Below are 26,385 nucleotides of genomic sequence, written 5' to 3'. Positions count from 1 at the left end.
AGCGTTGAGAGAGCAGATTCCAAGCATCATTTATTGTGAAGACGTTTCGTTCCCCAGGGACCTCATCAACTGATATGAATTGATGAAGACCCTGGTGTCTTATTTACACACACGAGTTAACGATTCAGGTCTGATTCCTTGACATTTTTTATCTTCTGGAGAACTTCCTGAGATGCTTGTGAGTGTTGCGATGCAGCCATTGAGTGTATCGTCCCTTTTGCAAGCATAACTATGTTCATTGATGCGTTACTGTAGGCTCGTACATATTTCCTCCTACGTATAGTCTATGAGATGCCACACGTGGATTAGCGTAGATATCAGTGCTGGAGTCACCGTGTTGCATGTTATTCTTTGTTAAATTCTTGATGCTGTAATGGTAATGAATGTACCCATAGAATAATGAATAAAAATTAATAACCCATGGAATATGCAGTAGCTGATTTAGGTATATGATGGTAATTTAGATATGCAGTAAATCCGTAAATCTGGGGAATGTAATGTTATCAGTTCTATCTCATAAAAGGAGATAACTCCATTTTCTTTTAATAAAATTTGCATCCAACTTTTGTAATCCAGTAGTTCTGCCACACACGCATGCGTATGTAGCTGCTCACGTGTTCAATTAAAATTTGTTCAGCATTACCGTGTATCAGAACTTACATCCTTGCAGAAATGTATTTTCACTATGTATCTTTGTATATTATATGGACCTAAGTTCAAAAAATAGTGTTATTATGTTTATACTAACTTATTTTTTTTCCACAGAATTCGTTCAAGATGGGACGGTGGCGGAGCGGGCGGCCGCTCCTGCTGTATCCTAGTGTTCTGCTGCTCTGCTGCCTCCTACGGGTGTCTCAAGGTGCACCTGCAGACCTCAGCAGAGAAGATACTACCAGCAGAGAAAGGATTGTCAGCCCAAACTACTCAGTCAGCTACAGCACTGGTGGTGGCAGAGGCTTCCAGGGACAACAATTTTTCGTGAAGCCTGAGAGCGCAGAAGAACCTGACAACAACAGTAAGGAAGGGTACAGACTGAGCCACCCGACTGGTACACAGTTTTCTATTTCTGCTCCTGGTCATAATCCTAATGTGGGTGTTAGTTTGCCATCTCTCAGTGCGGTTCCTGGGAGCGGGAGCAGTGCAACACACACCCATGCAGCCACTCATAGCCGTAGCCACAATCACCACACACTGGTAGACAAGAATGTAGAGTTCTCTATTGGTAGCTCCGTCTTGCCAAGAGCAAGAAGTTCCCCCGGTTCCCAAGCAGGATTTTCCTCTCAGTTTCTCGTGTTTAAGGATGATGATGATGATGATGATAATATTAATGATTCCTTTGAATACGACGATAACGTACCTTACATGAGCCTAGGTAGGAGATATTACCCAGAAGGAAGTGCCCCAACTCATCCTCAGAAGCTCTTCATACCACCTACGGCTCCGCTTGCTACCAGGACTAATGTACATCCAAAGCAGATGCTCGCAACATTTAACAATCCATATATATATACCGTGGATTATTCAAATGAGGATCTTGATGGAGACGACGATGACGACCTAAGGCTCTTAGTTGGCTCAAATTTCGTAAGCCTGAGGCGTGAGGGCAGCGATGAAGAGCGTATAGTACTACACGACAATATTCTGTCTAACCGCTATAACTTCATCGATGGCCAAGGTACCGTCCGATGGGGCTACACCCTCGATGATCAATATCAACAACAAGCTGTGAAAAAAGATGGAACTATGGAAGGAAAATTTGGATGGACTGCTCCAAATGGTCGCGAAATCAATGTTGAATATGTTGCTGATGAAGGTGGCTATAGAGTACTAAACTCTAAAAATATTTTTCCGGAAGATGACGGCGACGTAAAGAAGCTGAAGGAACAACATTTCAAGGTTCATCAAGTGATCACAAGTGGCGGGACAGTTTCTCCGGGACACGATGATACTCAGTATACAATAGGGGCACCTGCTGGCCCTGGAAGTGAATTCGTAGGTGTGCCTCTTCCTGGTATTGAAGATCCTGGATTAGAAACATCCACTGGTGTACAAATGGGCCCAGTAGGAGTCCCGCTTCCTGGATTTGGAGTTGACAGCTCAGCAGGACCTGGATCTCCTGGTTACGATGGTTCTAGTGGCAGTGTTGGAATACCTCTTCCTGGGTTCGATCAAACTGACCAGGCTGGTGGAGGACCTACGGGAATACAGAGTGTCTTCATTACTACCGATGATGATGATGATGATGACAGATTCCTGACACCTGCTGGAGGAGGCATTCCTCTTCCTGGATTCGATCAAGTTGGCCAAGGAGCCGGAGATACATCCTTCCAAGGCCCACCTTCCAGTGTCTCGATATCAGGGCCTGCGACTACGACAACGGGCAGTAGTCCAATTAGCGTGGGCGTCCCGCTGCCAAGTCTAGAAACTGGTGGTGCTCAGCCCGTTGGACCATCTACACCGGCTTTTTTTGATGATGGTGAGCGAGTCGTAATTTTGGATGGAGGAGGAACTGGTGTTGGCCTCCCAAGTCCAGCAGGACCTAGTGATGTTGGAACTCTTGGTGCAACACCCGAAGACCCAACCTTAGCGGATCAGTGCCAACTCGCTGGAAAGACACACCCATCTCTTCTTCCAGCGGAGTGTCAACAAACCGTAACTCCAGAGCTTAGTACTGGAGTGGGAAGCCCTGGGTTCGCTGATTTTGGAGTTCCTCTTCCTGGGTTTGGAACTGAAGCTGAAACTGGAGTTGGTTCTGGAGTAGAAAGTCCAGGATTAGGCACTGGAGTAGGAAGTCCAGGGCTTGATGTAGGCGCTGGAAGTCCAGAGTTAGGTACTGGAACAGCAAGCCCTGAATTTGGAGTACCTCTGCCTGGAACCACGGGGGCTGATTTCGGAGCAGGAACTCCAGGCTTTGATACTGGAACAGCAAGTCCAGGCTTTGATACTGGAGCAGCGGCTACAGGTTTTGATGTCGGAGCTGGAAGTCCTGGGTTAGGTACTGGAACAGCAAGCCCTGAATTTGGAGTACCTTTGCCTGGATTTGGAGCAGGAACTGGAACCATGGGGGCTGATTTTGGAGCAGTAACTCCAGGCTTTGATAGTGGAACAGCAAGTCCTGGCTTTGATACTGGAGCAGCGGCTACAGGATTTGATGTCGGAGCTGGAAGTCCTGGGGTAGGTACTGGAACAGCAAGCCCTGAATTTGGAGTACCTTTGCCTGGATTTGAAGCAGGAACTGGAACCACTGGGGCTGATTCTGGAGCAGTAACTCCAGGCTTTGATAGTGGAGCAGCAAGTCCAGGCTTTGATACTGGAGCAGCGGCTACAGGTTTTGATGTCGGAGCTGGAAGTCCTGGGTTAGGGACTGGAACAGCAAGCCCTGAATTTGGAGTACCTTTGCCTGGATTTGGAGCAGGAACTGGAACCATGGGGGCTGATTTTGGAGCAGTAACTCCAGGCTTTGATAGTGGAGCAGCAAGTCCTGGCTTTGATACTGGAGCAGCGGCTACAGGGTTTGATGTCGGAGCTGGAAGTCCAGGGTTAGGTACTGGAACAGCAAGCCCTGAATTTGGAGTACCTTTGCCTGGATTTGGAGCAGGAACTGAAACTACGGGGGCTGATTTTGGAGCAGTAACTCCAGGCTTTGATAGTGGAGCAGCGGCTACAGGGTTTGATGTCGGAGCTGGAAGTCCAGGGTTAGGTACTGGAACAGCAAGCCCTGAATTTGGAGTACCTTTGCCTGGATTTGGTGCAGGAACTGGAACCACGGGGGCTGATTCTGGAGCAGGAGTTCCAGGATTTGATACTGAAACAGGAAGTCCAGGATTTGGTACTGTGGATTCAGGAGTCAGTACTGGAACCACGGGGGCTGATTTTGGAGCAGCAAGTCCAGGTTTTGATACTGGAGCAGCAAGTCCAGGATTTGATGTCGGAGCTGGAAGTCCAGGGTTAAGTACTGGAACAGCAAGCCCTGAATTTGGAGTACCTTTGCCTGGATTTGGAGCAGGAACTGGAACCACGGGGGCTGATTTTGGAGCAGGAACTGGAATCACAGGGGCTGATTTTGGAGCAGGAACTCCAGGCTTTGATTCTGGAACAGGAAGTCCAGGATTTGATATCGGAGCTGGAAGTCCAGGGTTAGGTACTGGAACAGCAAGCCCTGAATTTGGAATACCTTTGCCTGGATTTGGAGCAGGGACTGGAACCACGGGGACTGATTCTGTAGCAGTAGCTCCAGGATTTGATACTGGAGCAGGAAGTCCAGGGTTTGAAACTGGAGCAGCGGCTACAGGATTTGACGTCGGAGCTGGAAGTCCAGGGTTAGGTACTGGAACAGCAAGCCCTGAATTTGGAGTACCTTTACCTGGATTTGGAGCAGGAACTGGAACCACGGGGACTGACTCTGGAACAGGAGCACCAGGATTTGATATTGGAGCGGGAAGTCCAGGATTTGACACCTTGGATTCAGGAATCAGTACTGGAGCAGGAAGTCCTGGATTTGGCAGTATAGGAGCACCTCTACCTGGCTTTGGTGGAGCTGGAGCTGATTCTGGAACAGGAAGTTTTGGATCTGATGGTGGAACAGGAAGCCCAGGCGCTGTGGATTCAGGATTTGGTGCTGGTACAGTAGATTCAGGAGTGAGTACCGGAGCTGGAAGTCCAGGATTCGGTACTGGAACAGCAAGCCCTGAATTTGGAGTGCCTTTGCCTGGATTTGGAGTAGGAACAGGAGCTACAGGAGCTGATTCTGGAGCAGGAAGTCCAGGCTTTGATGCAGGAACAGGCAGTCCAGGATTTGGCACTGTTGATTCAGGATTCGGCACTGGTGCAGTAGACATAGGACTCGACACTGGAGCAGGAAGTCCTGGAGTTAGTACTGGAGCAGGAATTCCTGGATTTGGTGAAGTAGGAGTACCTCTGTCTGGCTTTGGAGCTGGAACTTCTCCGACTGATTCTGGAACAGGAAGTTTAGGATTTGATGCTGAAACTGGAAGTCCAGGATTTGGTACTGTGGATTCTGGATTTGGTACTGGTGCAGTAGATTCAGGAGTTAGTACTGGAGCTGGAAGTCCAGGATTCGGTACTGGAACAGCAAGCCCTGAATTTGGAGTGCCTTTGCCTGGATTTGGAGTAGGAACAGGAGCTACAGGAGCTGATTCTGGAGCAGGAAGTCCAGGCTTTGATGCAGGAGCAGGCAGTCCAGGATTTGGCACTGCTGATTCAGGATTCGGCACTGGTGCAGTAGGCATAGGACTCGACACTGGAGCAGGAAGTCCTGGAGTTAGCACTGGAGCAGGAAGTCATGGAGTTAGTACTGGAGCAGGAATTCCTGGATTTGGTGAAGTAGGAGTGTCTCTACCTGGCTTTGGTGGAGCTGGAACTTCAGGAACTGATACCGGAGTAGGAAGTCCAGGCTTTGATACAGGAGCAGGCAGTCCAGGATTTGGCACTGTTGATCCTCAATTCGGCACTGGCGCAGTAGGCATAGGACTTGACACTGGAGAAGGCAGTCCTGGAATCAGTGCTGGAGCAGGAAGCCCTGGAGTTAGTACTGGAGTAGGAAGTCCAGGATTTGGTGGAGTGCCTTTACCCGGCTTTGGAGAAGCCGGAACCTTAGGAACGGACTCCGCAGCAGGAAGTCCAGGATTAAGTACTGGAGATTTAGGATCCGAAATTAGTAGAGGAAGTCCAGATTTCAGTACTGGTGCAGTAGGTATTGGACTCGATACTGGAGCAGGAAGTCCGGGGTTTGAAGCTGGAACAGGAACTCCAGGGTTTGGTACTGGGGATTCAGGATTTGGTACTGGTGCAGTAGATTCAGGTGTTACTACTGGAGCTGGAAGTCCAGGATTCGGTACAAGACCTGCAAGCCCTGAATTTGGAGTGCCTTTGCCTGGATTTGGAGTAGGAGCAGTAACTACAGGCGCTGATTCTGGAGCTGGAAGTCCAGGCTTTGATGCAGGTGCAGGCAGTCCAGGATTTGGCACTGCTGATTCAGGATTTGGCACTGGAGCAATTGGCACAGGACTCGACACTGGAACAGGAAGTCCTGGAGTTAGTACTGGAGCAGGAAGTCCAGTATTTGGTGAAGTAGGAGTGTCTCTACCTGGCTTTGGTGGAGCTGGAACTTCAGGGACTGATACTGGAGCAGGAAGTCCAGGGTTTGGCACTGTTGATTCACAATTCGGCACCGGTGCATTAGGCATAGGACTTGACACTGGAGCAGTAAGTCCTGGAGTTAGTACTGGAGCAGGAAGTCCAGTATTTGGTGAAGTAGGAGTGTCTCTACCTGGCTTTGGTGGAGCTGGAACTTCAGGGACTGATACTGGAGCAGGAAGTCCAGGGTTTGGCACTGTTGATTCACAATTCGGCACCGGTGCATTAGGCATAGGACTTGACACTGGAGCAGTAAGTCCTGGAGTTAGTACTGGGGCAGGAAGTCCAGGATTTGGTGAAGTTGGAGTGCCTCTACCTGGCTTTGGTGTAGCCGGAACCTCAGGAACGGACTCCGCAGCAGGAAGTCCAGGATTTAGTACTGGAGATTTAGGATTCGGAGCTAGTACAGGAAGTCCTGATTTCAGTACTGGTGCGACAGGTACTGGACTCGACACTGGAACAGGAATTCCAGGATTTGGTACCGGAGATTCAGGATTCAGTACTGATGCAGTAGGTATTGGACTCAGTACTGGATCAGGTAGTCCAGGATTTGATATTGGAGGAAGTCCAGGAGCCGGTACCGGAGCAGGAAGTCCAGGATTTGCTGAAGTAGGAGTTTCATTGCCTGGTTTTGGTGGAGCTGGAATTTCAGGGACTGATTCGAGTGTAGGAACTGCAGGATCTGGTACTGGAGATTTAGGATTCGGCACTGGTGCACTTGGCATAGGACTCGATACTGGAGCAGAAAGTTCTGGGCCAGGATCTGAATTTGGAGCCTCAGTAACCGATTCGGGTATAGGAAGTTCAGGATTCGGTAGTGGAACAGGAACCTCGGGATTTGGTGAGGTAGGAGTAGCTCTGCCTGGATTTGGGGGAACAGGAACTTCTGGGACTGGTTCTGGAGCAGGAAGTCCAGGATTTGGTACTGGAAATTTAGAATTCGGTTCTGGCGCAGTAGGTATAGGACTCGATAGTGGAGCAGAAAGTCCTGGATTCAGCAGTGGAACAGGTTCTGGTATTGGTAGTGAATTTGGAGCATCCACCCCAGGATTCGGATTTGGAACCTCAGCGACTGCTTCAGCTTCTGGAAGTTCAGGATTTGACGCAGGAAAAGGAAGTCCAGGATTCCGCAATGGATTCGTTAGTGGAACAGGAAGCTCAAGATTAGGTACTGAAAAAGGAAGCGCAGGATTTGGTGAAGTTGGAGTTGCGTTGCCTGGATTTGGAGGACCTGGAATTTCGGCAACTGCTTCGGGTGCAGGAAGTCCTGGATTCAGTACCGGAGCAGGATTTTCAGAATTCAGCACCGGAGATTTGGGTACTGGAGCAGTAAGTCCTGGATTGGGCAGTGAAATCGGAGTGTCTTTGTCTGGGTCCAGTGCCGATGCAGGAAGCTCAGGGTTTAACTTTGGAGGTATAGAAGGGTCTACGTCTGGTGTAGGTGGCGCTGGAGATGCAGTATCCACTCCAAGCTTCGGAAGTGGTATAGGGTTAGATTTTGGCTCCCCAGCAAGTGGATCAGCAGTTAGTCAAGGAATTGATGATAGTAAGTCGAGTGGTTCTGGATTCTCTGGCGGATCAACTGGAGTACCATTACCTGGTTTCGGTGGTGGTTCTGGACTTCGTATGGACAGTTCAGTATCTGCCGATGTAGGTTTTACAACAGGCACATTAGCCGCGTCTGACGTTCCTTTACAGGGTCCACCATTTCCGAATGATTTTTCCATAGACTCTAGCTTTGGGTCAGGTGCGCCCCCTGGTTTCTCACCAAGTAATGAAGTAGGATCCTCATTTTCTTCCACTGCGGGAGGACTAAAGAGTGAAGCAGCTGCAGACTTTGTGAGCTCCGCCTCTTCCAGTTCGGTGTCAATTACCGGTCAACGAAAAGGGTCAAAGAATTACATCAACCCAGACAGCGTTGTATTTCCGTTTTTTGAGTTAGGCCCACCTGAGCTTTCTTTAGTGCAAGTTGCAGGTGGGCCTAAAACCCCATTTGATGTCCCTGAAAACATTATAAATGCTGCGCCAATAAAAGATATTTCTATTGCTTCCAAAAATGATATTAGAGCAGAAGTTTCAATACCAGTTGAGCCAGAGCTCACAGCAGAGGAACCACAAGACTTGGAACAGATCTACCATGATATATACGGCATTAAATTTCTGAAAAAAGACACTACCATACGAGATAAATTTTCCACCCCAAAAAATTTACAACCTCCCAAGCTCTGACTTAAGTAATACCGCTCTTCTAATGTCTTTTGTTGCGTGCGTGTCCGCAAACGCCCAACTGTAAACATGTTATAGTAGAGTAGAGCACAAAGTGCTGACGACAATGCGAAACAGAAACACTGTATTGAGAGTGGATTATATTTCACGTAACATTTTGCCTCACATGGCTCAGTGTTGGATTTGACACTGGATCTGAAAGGCTAGGTTCAGTAGTGGATTTTACACTGGATCAAGAAGGCCAGGGTTCGGTGGTGGATTTAATATTAGACGTGGAAATCTTGGGATTGGATAAAGCTCAGCAAGGCGAAATGTTAACTGAAAGAGAATACTCTCTGCAATGTTATTTTTAAAATTCAAGAGTGAAGAAACTCATGAAGACTATTCCAAAACCCCAAAAATCTTTAACTCACTAAACCCAATAAAACCGTATATTTTGTGCACTAATATCTACTGTACGTAACTTATAAACGTATTTATAAAACGGCTCGGCATCCTAATGCAACAATGATCATAAATTTTACTGAAATACCTTCAAGTGAAGGGTGACCCATTATTTTTTAAGACTTTCTGTGAATATAATAATTACTTTTGAGTGGAATCTGTGATGTAATTAAGATAGAGACTGAGTAGTGTGTACTTCACTGCTGTTAACTCTTGTAATGTGTGTATATATTGCGTTTTATAATCTATTCTAGTATACATACGAATTATAATCAAATTAAAATTGATTAAATCGAAATGTATTACAAATTTCATTCCTTCCTTGTCTTTAATTATTTTTTGTATGTCTCAGTTTCACACTGACGTTCATGCTTTCTCTGATACTATGTCAGCACAAACTGTGATCTATCTTTAACTCCTATACTACTACAGCACAAACTGTGAAATATTTCTAGCTCACATTTGACTCATTACAAATTATCTGTCTTTAGTTTAGTCATCCGGTAATAATAAAAATATAAGATATAAAAATATATTTTTCTTATCCACTGCGCCTACGACCATGAAGGGATAACCCATGAGGTCATGAAGTAGAAAACTGATATTCAATTGTTTAACAAATAGACCACAAAGTGGTAGTAAGCAAAGCAATTTTCAAGTTTCAATAAAAAAATCACTACCCCTAAGGTAAGGTCCTGGCACCTTTACTCTTTCTGATAATGGGGTAGTAAGACCCAAGAGGGTGAGATGAGAGAGTAGGGGTAGTGGAAGAGAAGTCGGGGAGAGAGAGAGAGAGAGGGACGAAGGGTTAGAGGTGAAATAAAACCGGGATAAACCCAGCCACAATATCTGATCGTCGCAGAAAAATATAATCAAAACACTAGCACTAGCTTCGCATTATCATTGACGGACGATACCAAGATTAGCATAAAAGTTGCCTCGGAAGAAAATACGGAAAAAATGCAAGTTAATATGAACAATGTCTTCCAGTACAGTAGAAAATAATACGATGCTCACAACTGACTAATTCCAAATGCTCAGGCAAAGAATGGATAAAGACTCAACATGAAAACTAGATAAAAAAAAAAAGAGAATTATCTCGCTGAACGAGATAGGAACTCACGCATAATAGTGCGTGAGGACCCATCAATCTGAAAAAAAAAACAATAAGGTAAATACTATGAATACTATAACAATGATAGGGCGATGAGTAAAACTTAGGTAACTTTATTACGTTTCGACAATAAAATTACCTAATTGTTGCACATGTATTTTACTCATTAATTTGTCGCTGTTATATACCATTTATGATATGAACAGTGAAAATGAGAACATTGAAGACAAGAGAAATAATGCCAATGACGACACTATTCACATCGCTTGTGTTATCTCGACTAGAAATAGTAAAACCACAATTTGTAAACAATTCACGAAACAGGCAGGTTTCTAACTAACAACAAACCGCTAACCAGACTGAGAGTCGAAAATCAAAACGAATTTTTTATGAGAGATCCACAAAATTTGGTTAACACAAGCCTATCCGATGTTATCCTGACGCCAAATGACTTCGAACAGGCGATAAATGACATGCCCATGCACTCTGCCCCAGGGGCAGACTCATGGAACTCCGTGTTCATCAAGAACTGCAAGAAGCCCCTATCACGAGCTTTTACCATCCTGTGGAGAGGGAGCATGGACACGGGGGTCGTCCCACAGTTACTAAAAACAACAGACATAGCCCCACTCCACAAAGGGGGCAGTAAAGCAACAGCAAAGAACTACAGACCGATAGCACTAACATCCCATATCATAAAAATCTTTGAAAGGGTCCTAAGAAGCAAGATCACCACCCATCTAGAAACCCATCAGTTACACAACCCAGGGCAACATGGGTTTAGAACAGGTCGCTCCTGTCTGTCTCAACTATTGGATCATTACGACAAGGTCCTAAATGCAGATGTAATATATACAGACTTTGCAAAAGCCTTCGACAAGTGTGACCATGGCGTAATAGCGCACAAAATGCGTGCTAAAGGGATAACAGGAAAAGTCGGTCGATGGATGTATAATTTCCTCACTAACAGAACACAGAGAGTAGTCGTCAACAGAGTAAAGTCCGAGGCAGCTACGGTGAAAAGCTCTGTTCCACAAGGCACAGTACTCGCTCCCATCTTGTTCCTCATCCTCATATCCGACATAGACAAGGATGTCAGCCACAGCACCGTGTCTTCCTTTGCAGATGACACCCGAATCTACATGACAGTGTCTTCCATTGCAGACACTGCAAGGCTCCAGACGGACATCAACCGAATCTTTCAGTGGGCTGCAGAAAACAATATGAAGTTCAACGATGAGAAATTTCAATTACTCAGATATGGTAAACACGAGGAAATTAAATCTTCATCAGAGTACAAAACAAATTCTGGCCACAAAATAGAGCGAAACACCAACGTCAAAGACCTGGGAGTGATCATGTCGGAGGATCTCACCTTCAAGGACCATAACATTGTATCAATCGCATCTGCTAGAAAAATGACAGGATGGAAAATGAGAACCTTCAAAACTAGGGAGGCCAAGCCCATGATGACACTCTTCAGGTCACTTGTTCTATCTAGGCTGGAATATTGCTGCACACTAACAGCACCTTTCAAGGCAGGTGAAATTGCTGACCTAGAAAATGTAGAGAACCTTCACGGCGCGCATAACGGAGATAAAACACCTCAATTACTGGGAGCGCTTGAGGTTCCTGAACCTGTATTCCCTGGAACGCAGGCGGGAGAGATACATGATTATATACACCTGGAAAATCCTAGAGGGACTAGTACCGAACTTGCACACGAAAATCACTCACTACGAAAGCAAAAGACTTGGCAGACGATGCAACATCCCCCCAATGAAAAGCAGGGGTGTCACTAGCACGTTAAGAGACCATACAATAAGTGTCAGGGGCCCGAGACTGTTCAACTGCCTCCCAGCATACATAAGGGGGATTACCAACAGACCCCTGGCAGTCTTCAAGCTGGCACTGGACAAGCACCTAAAGTCGGTTCCTGACCAGCCGGGCTGTGGCTCGTACGTTGGTTTGCGTGCAGCCAGCAGCAACAGCCTGGTTGATCAGGCTCTGATCCACCAGGAGGCCTGGTCACAGACCGGGCCGCGGGGGCGTTGACCCCCGGAACTCTCTCCAGGTAAACTCCAGGTAAACCAGTCTCACCAGTTTAACGCGACGATCTGGAGTTTTGAGGCTCTCTGACCGCGGGTTCAAACCCCACCCGTGGGATAGTTTAACAAACCAGTCCTAAAACTAACAGGTCAGTGCTCCATCCACTGTACTCTGCTAGCCAAACAGTATATTGAAATATATATGGACGAATTTTATAATCCAGTATGGTACAATGGTTAAAGCACTGACCTGTTACTCCAAGGACATGCTTGCCCCTTGGAATCAAAGCCAGTTCTTACGAGAGTTGTTAAAATCGTAATATTACGATATTGCAAGTCATTACCAAGAATAACAGTTTAACAAGAAGTATGAGTTACAGGCTATATGCATCGTGAGGTGGATGTCTCTCAATGTATATATGTATTCGTATTGTCACAGTTTACTTCAATCCCTACTTTAGATTTTAAAGTATTCTTGAGCGGGAGTGAACAGGCAATATACTGCCTTAATGACCCTCGTGGCTGATAGGCTATAAGCTTCATTAGCCAACCAACAAAGGAGTATGGCTATCAGTCAGCTTAAATGGTGGAAATCTAACTATTTGTGAATAACCTCAATATATAGGTAGGAGCTGTCTATAAAAATGCTGAAAGGCGCAAGTAAACCAACTGTCAACTTGGAATTTTGCAGTCATAGCATTCAGTATATATACAATGGTCTTGAGGTACACAGGCGTTATGAGTCGATAAAACAAAACATTATGTAGATGTTACTAATCTTAGTATTCGTAATACAATACTGAGTTATCTAATTCAATACTGTATTCGGAAATTGAAAATTCTGAATTACCCAGAGAAAATGGTCATCGATTAAGAAAATTTTATTCTAATTATTAACAGAGGGTTAGTAACCAAGGATAACTAAAGAAATCCATTCAGTGATATTTATTTCCACTGGGGTTATTTATCCACTTCCCATGCTGGGATCGAACCCTGGTACTTCAGGTGTGAACCGAAGGCGCTACCACTTCATCCACGAACCTATCCGCTAAAGAACTCGAATGAGTTACAATGTGATCTTGCCTTGTATACCAAAAGTGGTACAAATCACTTGAAGACTAGAGCTAAAGGTAGCCTAATACATATTTTTTTTTTTTGCATTTCACAATAATATTCTGATAAAGGTCAAATTGCAGATTTATTCACTTAGATGCTAGTGGTGGTTCATTTGGTATCGGTCTCAGCTCACACGCTGAGGAACATACAATGGATCCCAGGCACGAGTGGAAACACTGGGTAAGTTTCCTTACACCTGCTGCCTCTTTACTGGATGTTTTGGACCAGTCATTTATGAGGTCATTTGCTTTTTCAAGAGGAAAGGGATGAGCAACATTGCCAGTCTTTTTCCTGGTTATTTTATTTATACCTTTCCAAGCCAAACTCAAAGGGGTGGACCTATTTAATCCACTAACAAACTGTTCCCATTCCTGTTGCCTAAGTTCTTCCTTTCTATTCCTTGCATTTGTTAGTGCAGCTTGGAACGTTCTGAGCAGGTCTGGGGTTCTACATTCACGGTATGCTTTACCAATCCTCCTAGCTGCATGTGTTAGATTGCGCATGAAAGCCTTCCATCTCATATTAGAAAAAATTTAGAGAGTACTTCTGAAGAAATGTTGAAACTGATTAATTTTATGAGCCAAAATATTGATGAGAGTGATTGCCTCTTTACCGAGTATGAATTAGATAATGCATTAACCAAAGGTCGATCAACTGCTCCTGGAGAGGATGGTATAACCTATGATATTCTCAGAACTCTAAGGCACGTGCCTGATAACCCTTTGTTGGCACTGTATAATCTCAGTTACATTGAGGGCGTTCTTCCTACTTCCTGGACCAATAGTCTCATTGTGCCTATCCCTAAGCCCCAACAGCCTGATACATTTAGGCCGATCTCCTTAACTAGTTGTCTTTGCAAAACTTTTGAAAGAATGATGCTTAACAGATTGTACTACAGAATCAGACATCAACTTTCCCCCTACCTCTATGGGTTCATGAAAGGTAAAAGTGTGCAGAACTGTATTTCCACCTTTCTCAGTGCACACACCTCTACCAGTTTTACCACTTTTCTTGATCTAAAATCTGCATTTGATATTGCAAACAGAACCGTTATACCACATGAACTAGCAAAAATGAATATTGGTGGTAGCTTATTCTGCTGGATAATAGGATACCTGTCAAATAGAGTATCCTCTGTCCCTTACCAAGGCTTCAGAAGTGATTCTAAAGAAATGTCTTTAGGTACACCGCAGGGAGGAGTTCTTAGTCCCATGCTATTTAATATTCTGATTAATGCTCTCCTAAATGCTCTACCTGCCTCACCTAAACATATAGCTATAAGCTATGCTGATGATATCATGATCCATACAACAGGGCATAAGAAGATGAATACCATTCTTAATGAAGTTCAAGCAATTTGTAATCGACTAGGCCTCATAATATCTTCCTCTAAAACAAAGATATTAACAAGCAAACGACATCCTCCACCCATCTATTTGCAGGGTGAAATCATTAGCTACGTTAAAACTTACAGATATCTTGGTGTAGATGTACCCTTTAACAAATCCACTATACCACAACTAAACAAGAAATGTAAAGCTAGGCTAAATGCTCTTAAAGCTGTTGCTGGCTACAATCCCAACTATGGTGCTAATGTGAGAATCGTGAGAATGATGTACATAGCCTATGTTAGGTCCTTGATTATGCTGCTCCCATGTTGATATTAGCTAGAGAAAGTTCCCTCCGACCCTTGGAGTTAATGCAAAATGAAGCTCTCAGGACTATTCTTGGCTGTCCCAGATCTACAAAAGTTCTTAACATGAGGAAGGAGCTTGGTATTTCTAGTATCAGTGATAGGATTGTTGAAATTAACACTGTACTCGGTATTAGAATGTTGAGAAACGAACCAGACACTGTCACAGTGAATCTTACCAAGTGTCTAGAGGTAAATACACACAGATCTAAATGGATTGTGAAAACGTGCAATTGCATTAAGTTTTATAACCTGCATGAACTGTATCACTGTAGGCAACAAGAGCATTTCACCCCTCCATGGAAGATGTGTTCATTTAATATCACATATCTAGAAGTCCCTCCCAAGAAGCTCATTGCTAGTAATCCCTTCCTTAAATCTCTTGTTAGAGCAACTGCTCAAGAAGAAATTTTTCGCCTAGCTGGTAGTAATAAGTTATCACAAGTTATATACACTGATGGATCTAAACAGGAGTCTTCTGGCAGGGCTGCATCTGCTCTTGTTGCCACCTCCCTAGTTAAGAACGATAATAAATTTGTTGAGTTAGGCATAAGAATTAACAACTGGGCGTCTACACTGCAAACTGAATTGTTTGCAATCCTAATGGCGCTAAAGCTAACCTATGACACTGAGCTTGACTCTATCATCATTACTGATTCTATGTCATCATTGAAGGCTCTTGGCTCATATAATGACTCCAACAACATGCTCATTGGGGAAGCCAGGTATAGATACTCAAAAATTAGGGACAAAGGAATTAATGTACAATTGCTATGGATCCCATCACACATTGGATTACTCCTTCATGATAAAGTTGATATGTTAGCCAAGAAGAGTATCCAGAAGGAGAACGTAAAATATAACTTTGGTATAACTGTGTCTAGCATTAGGAATAATATTAGGAGAGAAGTAAATAATGAAGATGATTGTTATAGGAATGCAGTTAGAAGCCTGAGTAGATCTATAACCCACTATGATAACATGAACGTAGATAAGTATGTTTATGGAGCAACTTGCAATGTGAACAGACTGACTGATGTTGTAGTGGCCAGGCTTAGGCTTGGTTACAAGTACTTCTGGCAGTTTGGGAGACACACAGATGATGATCAAACTAAATGTAAATTATGTGATCAGGCATATGGTCACTCTCTTGAACACTATGTACTTAATTGTCCACTTATTGAAGAATACAGAGACAGACAGTATAATAACCTATGTGACATGTCAAGATATCTTATTAATGAAAATAAGATACCAGATATACTAAGCAAATTTCCTAAATTTACTTGTAACAGATAAGTGAACTATAGATATGTAGATATAAATCCATATGTATTCCTGTTAACCCTTTGGGGCCTAGTTCCTAGGCCTTTTGTGTATCCATATGCTCTCGCGCTACCGTCCACAGGATGGATATGGGGTGCACAATAAACTAGCCACTTCGGTGGCAAAATCTAAAAAAATCTCTGCCTCTTTACTAAGTTGTAAGCAGGTACCTGGGTGTTAGCCGACTGTCGTGAGGAAACGGACTAAGTACCACAATGGAAATAAGCCCGGCGGGTTGATAAGTGGCTATGATGGTAAAATCTTGGGTTTTGAACCTTCCAGGTTAATAATCCAAATAAAATCTTTTAATCTATATGGAAATAAGTAACTTTGACTTTTTGGGTTATCCTAGATAATCTACACATATGCTGCTATGTATGATAATTTATGTAACTGTATTTATGTGTATCTGTACCTAAATAAACACTTACTGCTGCATCTACTGAATATCATTATTACTTAAGTTTACCTTGTTTGTTTTCTTTTAACGAAGTATTGGTAACGTTTTCTTTCTCCTCCTTTTATGATTAACTATTATATCTTTTCCAATTTTTATTTTGGATATGATTTAGGGAAATCGCGGTACATGTTCTCAACACAACATTAATTCATTACTGAGCTAGTTCATTAGGTCTAACGCTTATCGACTACGCAGCAATAACCAGATCTCCATTGTTAAAATATTTGTACAATAACTTTGCGGGAAATGCTTTGTATAACAAGCGGCTTTCTGTATCGTAGTATGTCATTGATGTCAGCTATGGTCTGTATACCTTGTACATGTTCTTGTAGAAATAAAGATATTATTATTCTCTTATCTTAATCAGCAACCAACCTATCGACTATTCATAAAGTCATTCAGGATGCATTTTACCTATCACCACCAGTCAAAAATACTGTAATACTTAATTAAAATAGGGATTAAAGTAAACTCTCAGCCTATGTTCATCGAGACATCTCTCTGTTTTTATTTAGGTTTGCGTACATAACATACAAATATTTTTTACAACGGTTCTGAAGGCACACAAATGTAATGGACACACAAAAAGTACATTATGTAGATTAAACCTAGGATAACTCGCGTCAAGTCAAATATGTGACTTATTTTCACTGGGGTCCCTATCGATTTATATTAGGCTTATATACATTCTATTAGGGCTTTGGTAGCCTGGTAGCTAAAGCTCCCGCTTCACACACGGAGGGCCCGGGTTCGATTCCCGGCGGGTGGAAACATTTCGACACGTTTCCTTACACCTGTTGTCCTGTTCACCTAGCAGCAAATAGGTACCTGGGTGTTAGTCGACTGGTGTGGGTCGCATCCTTGGGGACAAGACTGAGGACCCCAATGGAAGTAAGTTAGACAGTCCTCGATGACGCACTGGCTTTCTTGGGTTATCCTGGGTGGCTAACCCTCCGGGGTTAAAAATCCGAACGAAATCTTATCTTATCTTGCTTCACACGGCGAGGGTTTGGGTTCGACTCCCAGCCAGGGTATAAACACTGGGCATGTTTAACCATACCACGGGCGGGATTTGTCTATGTTCACCCATCAGTAAAATGGGTACCTGGGTATTAGTCGACTGGTGTGGGTCGCATCCTGGGACACTGAACTAATTTGTCCGAAATGCTCAGCATAACAAAGGGTTTTCTATATAGTACACTAACGGCCCCCTTCAAGGCTGGCGACATCGCAGACCTGGAGAGTGTACAAAAAACTTTCACGGCACACATAAGTGCGATAAGGCACCTAAACTACTGGGAACGGTTGAAAGTCCTTGATCTGTATTCCCTCGAACGCAGGCGAGAGATGCATGATAATATACACTTGGAAAGTCCTGGAGGGATTGGTACCAAACTTGCACACGAAAATCACTCTATATGAAAGCAAAAGACTCGGCAGGAGATGCAACATTCCCCCGATGAAAAGCAGGGGCGCCACGAGTACACTGAGAGAGAACACAATAAGAGTCTTGGGCCCAAGACTGTTCAACTGCCTCCCAGCATACATAAGGGGGATTACCAATAGACCCCTGGCTGTCTTCAAGAAGGCACTGGACAGGCACCTAAAGTCAGTACCTGACCAACCGGGCTGTGGTTCGTACGTCAGCTTGCGTGCGGCCAGCATTAACAACCTGGTTGATCAGACCCTGATCCACCATGAGGCCTGGTCTCAGATCGGGCCGCGGGGGCGTTGACCCCCGAAACCCTCTCTCGGTAAACTCCAGGTATGTCACTGATGTCAGCTAGGCCTGTATACTATGTACATGTACTTGTAGTAAATAAAGATATTTATTAATTGTAAAAAAAAAATGTACGTAACAGCTCAACAATTATGGGCAATTATAAATTAGGATTTTGTGTGTATGGTTGAGTTTCAGTTGAATTATTCTATCTGCCACTATACGTATTTCCAGTTTTTGTAATTCGTCTTGTCCTACGTGTTCTCTTGAACGCAGGTCCAAGATGAATCTTGTCATGTTAATGCGGATAATTTGTAGCTAAGTTTTTTTTTTTTGTCCGTTAAAGCAGAGAACCATGAAGAACAAAAAGAATCTACATGGTATTGTACAAGAGTCTGTCTATAAACGAATTTTAATCTGGCATTCGCTTTTCCCATCCTACATTGTTTATTATCAATTCACTTCACATACAAAGATCAAAGGTAAGTATTAGGCTTGTAAGTAAGTTTATTCAGGTATACACAAATACATTTACATAGAATTATCATACATAGCAGCATATGTGTAGAGAACCTGGGATAGCCCCAAAAAGTCAGACAGTGGCTTATTTCCATTGGAAACATGACAAGTGTTTCCTGACGCGGGTCTTAGTCATATGATGACCCGCAGCTGGAGCTTTTGGTCATCTGACCGAGGCCTTCCGCTGGCTTACCCCTCCAACCCTTTAAAAATTAAGGTTATAATTATAACTATTTTAGAGTATTACAAAGATCCAAGGAGTTTCATAGAAATATCACGGAAATTACTTTTAAATGAGTGTACAAATGCAAAAGAAGAATAAAAGGGGAGTTATATAAATATGGTTTGAAAATATCTAATAACGGCAAGAATCACATCAGCTGATTAAAGTTGGACATATTTTGATTTAAAAATTATAGAGGGATGTACTGGTTTGGCACCATAGTTGTACTGTAAGTAAACACATTTCCAGGTATTTTTTAATAAGGTTGTGCGTCAACATATGACTAAGACCCGCGTCAGGAAACACTTGTCCTGTTTCCTGACAAACCTAATGCCAAACTACTTATATATATTTGATATATGTACGAAACTGATGTTTTTGCATTGTAAATTATATTTATTATTGTTACCTCTGATAAAAGATTAATAACTATATAGATTTTATATTCATGCAACTAATATATTCACTTCTTGTTACTGTATTGTTGTTAACGTAACACAAGTAGAAGGAACATAACTATTCAACTAATATGTTCATTTATATGATTTTCATATATAGTGCATATTCATTATATATTGCTTATATTATTAATGTAAATGATAAATTTGAAATAAATATTCGTGTAACACAAGGACCTCGCCCCAAATAAGTTAAAATTGAAATTTATTGGCTCATCATTTTATCTTGGGATATCCTGGGTTAATTTACACACGAGTTATTTAGTAATTTAAGAGTTACTGTATAACACGAGCTACAGCTTTAAAAATTTAAGCTCGTGTATTGAACCTGAATAAAAACTTACTAATGAACGCACTTCAGTAAAATCATATCTCATGAAATGAGCCAGAAATTAGCTTCTGTGAAGATATGATATGAAATATGCCTTGAGAAGGAGAGCAGCGATGGCTGGTCCATGGTTAGTTGGTCCTCCCTGGCTGGCTGGTGTCCCAATCAGTTAAATCAGGCATAAGCACGTTGCAGAGTCACCCACTATCCCTCCCTCCTACCCCATCACACATTTTTGTTTAATGTTGCTTTCAATTTTTCTCTTCATACGCTCTTGTTTATAGTATTTAATACTCGCTCTAGTATTTTTTATTCAACATGGTCGCTTATGCATTTTTTGTATATTATTAACAAGTTCCTTGTTCCGTTTCTCATAGCCCAATTCTTATTTATTCTTTTATTCAGGCTTATTATTTTATTTATAAATACATTCCTGTAAATCTGACAGTTTCAGTTGGGCTGCCTGTGATCCGTACATTTACTAGGCATATATTTATTTTAATCATATTTTCTCCTATTTTCATTGTACACAAGTTATCTTTCTTCCATAGGTGTTGCTGATGTTATCAACCTGGCTTCTCATACATTTTCTTTTACACGAGTTTACCTTCTACTACATTTCCTTGATCGAATATCCTGATAGATTTGCTTTAAGAAATTTTTATATCTTTCATAGTTCACCCGATGTTTTGCTGCCACCGACGCAATTTTACATAGTAAAGCCTAGGTAAAATGGAGCAGTATAAACAGTCTAGGTTTACACAGGAAAATAAATGGTGAGCTGGGTAATCAGACAAGCCTACATCAAAGATCACAGTACAAGCCCATTACAAGCCTACTCAAATTAAACCTACTTGCCCACTGTACGACTCATACCGGTTTAGCGCTTCCTTAAGATTAATAAGGCATCCTCTGTTCATAATGCCAAATTGCTAGTCACTTTATCAATGCCTCTCACTCAGCGACTACTTTCTGTTCGCTGGAGTGCAGCACGAGCTTTATGATTTTACTGTATTCGACGTGAACATGATTTATCTGCCCATCACGCTCACATATAACAGCCTATCTTAGTTTCTAAAGGAGATTTGCCTCTAACGTGACCGGGAATCAAATCTCGGGATTAACGGAAGCAGTTTGGGCACTGCCAGGCTGGTTGTTAGAATAGCGCCACCATCTCATGATTAAGGGATTGGGAATGGAGCCTCCATCACGCCTTGTGCTGACCCAAATGAGTTTAGATCTTTACATAAATGTAATATAGTATAGATAAGTTTTTACAGGAAGATTTATTCTGCTCTATGTAGGCATTTCTTACATTTTAAATGATTTCATCCCTCTATTTTCATGTCCAGGTGGTGATGATTGTTAGTCAGGAAACAAATTAGTCTCATGACACGGGTCTTATTCACGTCTTGAGAACACTGGTTAAACATGTTGAGTCCCACATCTCATTTGTGAAACAATGCATCACTACATATCATAGGGAATCCTAATATATTATGCTGATGCTCTTATGGATATTCCAAAGACAAATATAATGAAGGTGCAGGGCAGTTTGATGGGCGGGTAGTGATTACCATGCATCCTAGATGGTGTTAGTCGCATGGGAAACTAATATGTATTTACGCCATTATTTATGTATCTTCTGTGTTTACGCCATCATTTATTTATCTTCTGATTCATATTAAAGTTTACTGTATATAATATTAATTAGTTTTTGAATCTTAATAACCTATATGACTTTAATTTTTATTTCCATTATTGTAAAGGGCATTTGTATGAGCATTTTAGTAATTCCATTATGAACGAGGTGGTTTACCGGTGACAGGAAACTCGGGTATTGTCAGCCCGCTTCTCACTGTTAGAAAACCAGCAGGCAGAACTTCCACCTTTGGTTTACTTATCGCTGGCGTACCCCCAACAGAAGCACCCCATCTGAAACACCCTCCCAACAGAAGCACCCCAACTGAAACACCCTCCCAACAGAAGCACCCCAACTGAAACACCCTCCCAACAGAAGCACCCCAACTGAAACACCCTCCCAACAGAAGCACCCCAACTGAAACACCCTCCCAACAGAAGCACCCCAACTGAAACACCCTCCCAACAGAAGCACCGGCAACAGAAGCACCTATAATAAGACCTCTGGTAGCGGGGGCTACTGATTTCCAGTTGTCGAGGCACAACATAACCAGTGTCTACCGTCATTCAAAGTACGTAACCACTTACCTCCTGTGAGAAATTACTTGGAAGAAGTGTACAGATATTAACCCATTGCCCACCGCAACCATACTAATATTAAATTATAAACTTCAATACCAGTAACTCTGGTGAATTATAATATAGTGAACTGTATTAGATTATTTGTGACGAGTGAGTAAGGTGATGAGTCCACTGTACATTTTATCTTTATACATATGGTGTATAATTATCATAAAAGTATTTAAGAAAAATTTGATATACCCTCTTACCATTAATACTGCTGGTGGAACACCCTAAAGCTACCATAACAGCTGGAAATTACGAGGCACACGTAAAAACTATGAATTACGGGTAAGCGTTACTTAGGGTGTTGCAGGGAAGCCACCGACGTCCTCTATTTTCCATTCCTACCACTATTATAGTGGTTTCGTAAATTTTTTGTCCTTATTCTTCAGCGGGGGACATTAATAAAGGTCCCGATTACAAACCCAGGCCGAAACACACGATTATGGCTTCGATGACGCCCGATTCAATTAGACAATTGTCGCACCCACCGTACACAGATTAATTAATCATGGCGTCTCTTCTGTATCATTCCGCGTCCACTTCTCTTCACTCGAAATTTCTAGCTCAACTCAGAGCCTCAATTTTACACATATTATTCAGATTTAGATTTAGAAAAATTACAAAACAATTTCCACACCTTCCAATCAGCTAGATTTTGATTATTGGCTATATTTATGGGAAGTGCTAAACTTTTACGGGTTATGCAGTGTTTGGGAAAAGGAGAAGTTATCAAGTTTTAATTTAAGGATTGTGTGGCTTGATGTAGTTAAATAAATTCTTCGCTGGCATCAGCACATCAAGTAGCTACAAACATACAGCATAATTTTAGTTTATAAATTATCTTTGTACTTAGCTTGGTATTACTGAGTAATTGTTTATTAATGTATGTTTTATTGTAATTAAATTTTGTCGCCTTATTCAAATACTTTTAAATGACATTTTTAAGATAAAGGTAATAGAAACTGCTCGCTTCCTCTCTCTCCCGTTCGCTCTCCTGCTCGGTCTCTCTCTCTCCCTCTCTGCCTGTCCCTCCCTCCCCCTCTCTGCCTGTCCCTCCCTCCCTCCCTCCCCCTCTCTGCCTGTCTCTCCCTCCCTCTCCCTCTCTGCCTGTCTCTCTCTCTCCCCCTCTGCCTGTCTCTCCCTCCCCCTCTCTGCCTGTCTCTCCCTCCTTCCCCCTCTCTGCCTGTCTCTCCCTCCCTCCCCCTCTCTGCCTGTCTCTCCCTCCCTCCCTCAAATTGTCAATGCATAGGAATATCCTTTTGTTCTGTAAATTTCTTGCCCTTGGCCACTTGTTACATGAGAAAGCGAGTGAGAGAGCAAGAGATTGAGTAAGAAAGAGAGAGAGAGAGAGAGAGAGAGAGAGAGAGAGAGAGAGAGAGAGAGAGAGAGAGAGAGAGAGAGAGAGAGAGAGAGAGAGAGAGAGAGAGAGAGAGAGAGAGAGAGAGAGAGAGAGAGAGAGAGAGAGAGAGAGAGAGAGAGAGAGACTGACTGTTTCCTTGTCTGACTTACCGGAGATTTACTGCCTTAAGAAGCAGCCAGGATCCCTTGTAATACATCCGCGGAGAGGAAATAGAAACTGAAAAACTTCTGAGGGTTTGTGTTGGTTGGGAAATATAGGAAAAAATTTAAGTACATGCCCCTCAAGAGGAAGGTGTATAGAATAGGCTGTGTGGGGAGTTCACGACTGGGTAGGGTTAATGGTCTCTGTTTTGGTTATGAAATCCTCCGGGGCCTGCCGCTTCACCCCAGACTAAATGAAAGGAATAAGAATCTATCTCTACTCTGCACAGGTAGTGTAGAAGTGATAGACCGTGGCTTTACCTAGGCTCTCTCTCGTGAGGGAGTTAACCTGCCTTGACGCAGACCCCACTGAACAAGTGTGCACTCTATACAACTGGTATACTTACATGCAAGGTGTTACCTGTTTGGGGAGTCACTGGCCACAGTCTCTCCTTAGTGAGCTTATCCAGGTGATACGAGTAATCCTGGATAATGTACAAGGAGTGATATGGTCCCGTGTCTCCCACTACTTAAGCCTGACTCTAACACCAGCAGGCACCCGCTTGGTGGTCCAAAAGGGGGAAGGGCAAGGGCCCCGGTAATGCCCAGGGCGTATATTGTGTGGGACACTTATGGAACTAAGCTAAACCCTTGTCTAACTCTAACTTAGTGTTAATTAATGTAAGTATTACTAGCTAAATCTACAAATAAAGTCTATGTACAGAATTGACACATCACTAGGTGTCTTCCCCTTCACCCCCCCCCATCTGAGTGATAGCTATAACGATTTCTGGAAAAATCAAGATATATTTTTCACAAGGGACAGAGTGCCTTGCTGCAGGTGAAAGGCTTTTGATCTAAGAAATTGGAGCTGCCTTTTCCCTGGATCAAAATTTATTGCCTACCAATCAGGCGCTGCTGACTCGTACTGCAAGGCACAGGCAAGACAAATAGTGAAAACTATCGTTATACTCGGATTCAGATGTAACATACAACACCTAGTAAAAACATATGAACGAATGAATATGCTCTGTAACCCCAGTTTACAGTAGTCTGGTGGCTAACGATCTTGCTTCACACGGCAAGGGCCTGGGTTCGATTCCCAGCCAGAGTAGAAACATTGGACGTGTTTCCTTACACCTGTTGTCTATGTTCCCCATCAGTAAAATGGGTACCCGGGTGTTAGTCGACTGGTGTGGGTCGCATCCTGGGACACGACCAAATTTGCCCGAAATGCTGAGCATAACAAGGGACTTACTATATAGTAGTATGTCATTGATGTCAGCTAGGCCTGTATACCATATACATGTACTTGTAGTAAATAAAGATATTATTATTATTATTACATGCACTATCCCACATAGGTAATGAATTCTCCCACTCATTCCTCCCCATCCACCAAGCCATGTACTTCCACTGACAAATGAAAAATATAAACTGTAGGGAGATAATATGCAGATCATTCCCCACCTTCTCCACTCCAAAAAATTGTCATTGAGGGAGAAGCAAATTTAATAACAGTAAATGATAAATATTTTTTATTAACACATCGGCCGTCTTCCACCAAGGCAGGGTGGCCCGAAAAAGAAAAACTCATCATTCACTCCATCACTGTCTTGCCAGAGGGGCGCTAACACTACAGTTATAAAACTGCAAACATTAACACCCCTCCTTCAGAGGGGTGATAAATGTTGTCACAAATACGGCAGGAACAAACGTTATCAACATTGAGAGAAAAAAAAATAAATGAAACAAGTTATTCACTAATAAGAGGGAAAAGGGATTAAGACAAACTGGCCAAAGTGAAGGAGAAACTATTATAATTATGAAGTAGAAACAAATGTAATCACAATACAGAGAGGGATATATGTAATGTATCGACTAGAACTAAACTTTATTTTCCAAGTGACACATTATAATGAAGCAGAGACAGGTTAGCTTAGGTAAGGTTTGTCAGGAAACAGGACAAACGTTTCCTGACATGGGTCTTAGTCATATGATGACCCGCAGATGGAGCTTTTGGTCATATGACCGAGGTCTTTCGCTGGCTTACAGGTCCACCCCTTTAAAAATTAAGGTTACAATTATAGCCTAGTATTGATGCAGAGATACAGACAGCACGTTATAACATCCCTACCTTGTCATGGGAAGAGGCAACACAAGGCCACAATTTAATAACAATCAACTTGTCACTGTCTCCAATAACATTTTCAGAATGAGTTTCAAATCTAATATTGCATCTTGGGTCCAAAGTTACCCTCTCTCCACAGGTGTCAGTATTGCATGGGACGAAAATTCTTTCCCTTTATTTCTGTCATATTATTTCTATCACTATTTCCTAGTGACTTTTCTATTGAGAAATCATAATTGCATTATATTAGGCTATGCAGGTGAGATGCATAGTATTATCACAGCTGATAGGACACTTGGTAAAATACTAGACGTGCTTCAGTAGGTCCTAGAAAAGTATCCCTGTTTTCCAAAAGCCCAGTCATCCCTCTCTCACTGCGCCAGGATTGCTTCAGGATTCTCTAATGCAGTTAAATATTGGCGACAAAAATTTAAGTCAATCAGAAATGGTCTAATCCATACAAATAGAATTCAACAGAATAAAGCTTACAGCCAAGTTAAACCTGTAGCCCAACTTGCATAAATGGGTTATCAGTAGGATCTGTAGGCCCTCCCCTCCCAGCAATGCTTCTATCTCGCAGTACACCCACGGTGACCTCACTGACACAACAACTCCCTTGACTAACCTCGTTTAATTTGCTTGTTGTGCATCCCTA

General features: G+C 42.7%; 1 protein-coding gene across 3 annotated transcripts in view; it reads right to left on the bottom strand.

The window, feature by feature from the left end:
- The window catches only part of LOC128703610 (calbindin-32), a 474,209-nt gene extending 451,609 nt beyond the window's left edge, over window positions 1-22,600 (bottom strand). For all 3 annotated transcript variants that reach the window (XM_070101219.1, XM_070101210.1, XM_070101221.1), the window contains exon 1: window positions 22,303-22,600. The gene's annotated coding sequence lies outside the window, so the exon portion shown is untranslated. The remainder of the gene's footprint in view (window positions 1-22,302) is intronic.
- Between the last annotated feature and the right edge of the window lie 3,785 nt (window positions 22,601-26,385).

This window comes from Cherax quadricarinatus, chromosome 76 (genome assembly GCF_038502225.1).
Source record: "Cherax quadricarinatus isolate ZL_2023a chromosome 76, ASM3850222v1, whole genome shotgun sequence".
NCBI classification, from domain to species: domain Eukaryota; kingdom Metazoa; phylum Arthropoda; class Malacostraca; order Decapoda; family Parastacidae; genus Cherax; species Cherax quadricarinatus.
Note: the sequence above shows the minus strand (reverse complement) of the source record. Positions and strands in the feature narration are given on the sequence as shown.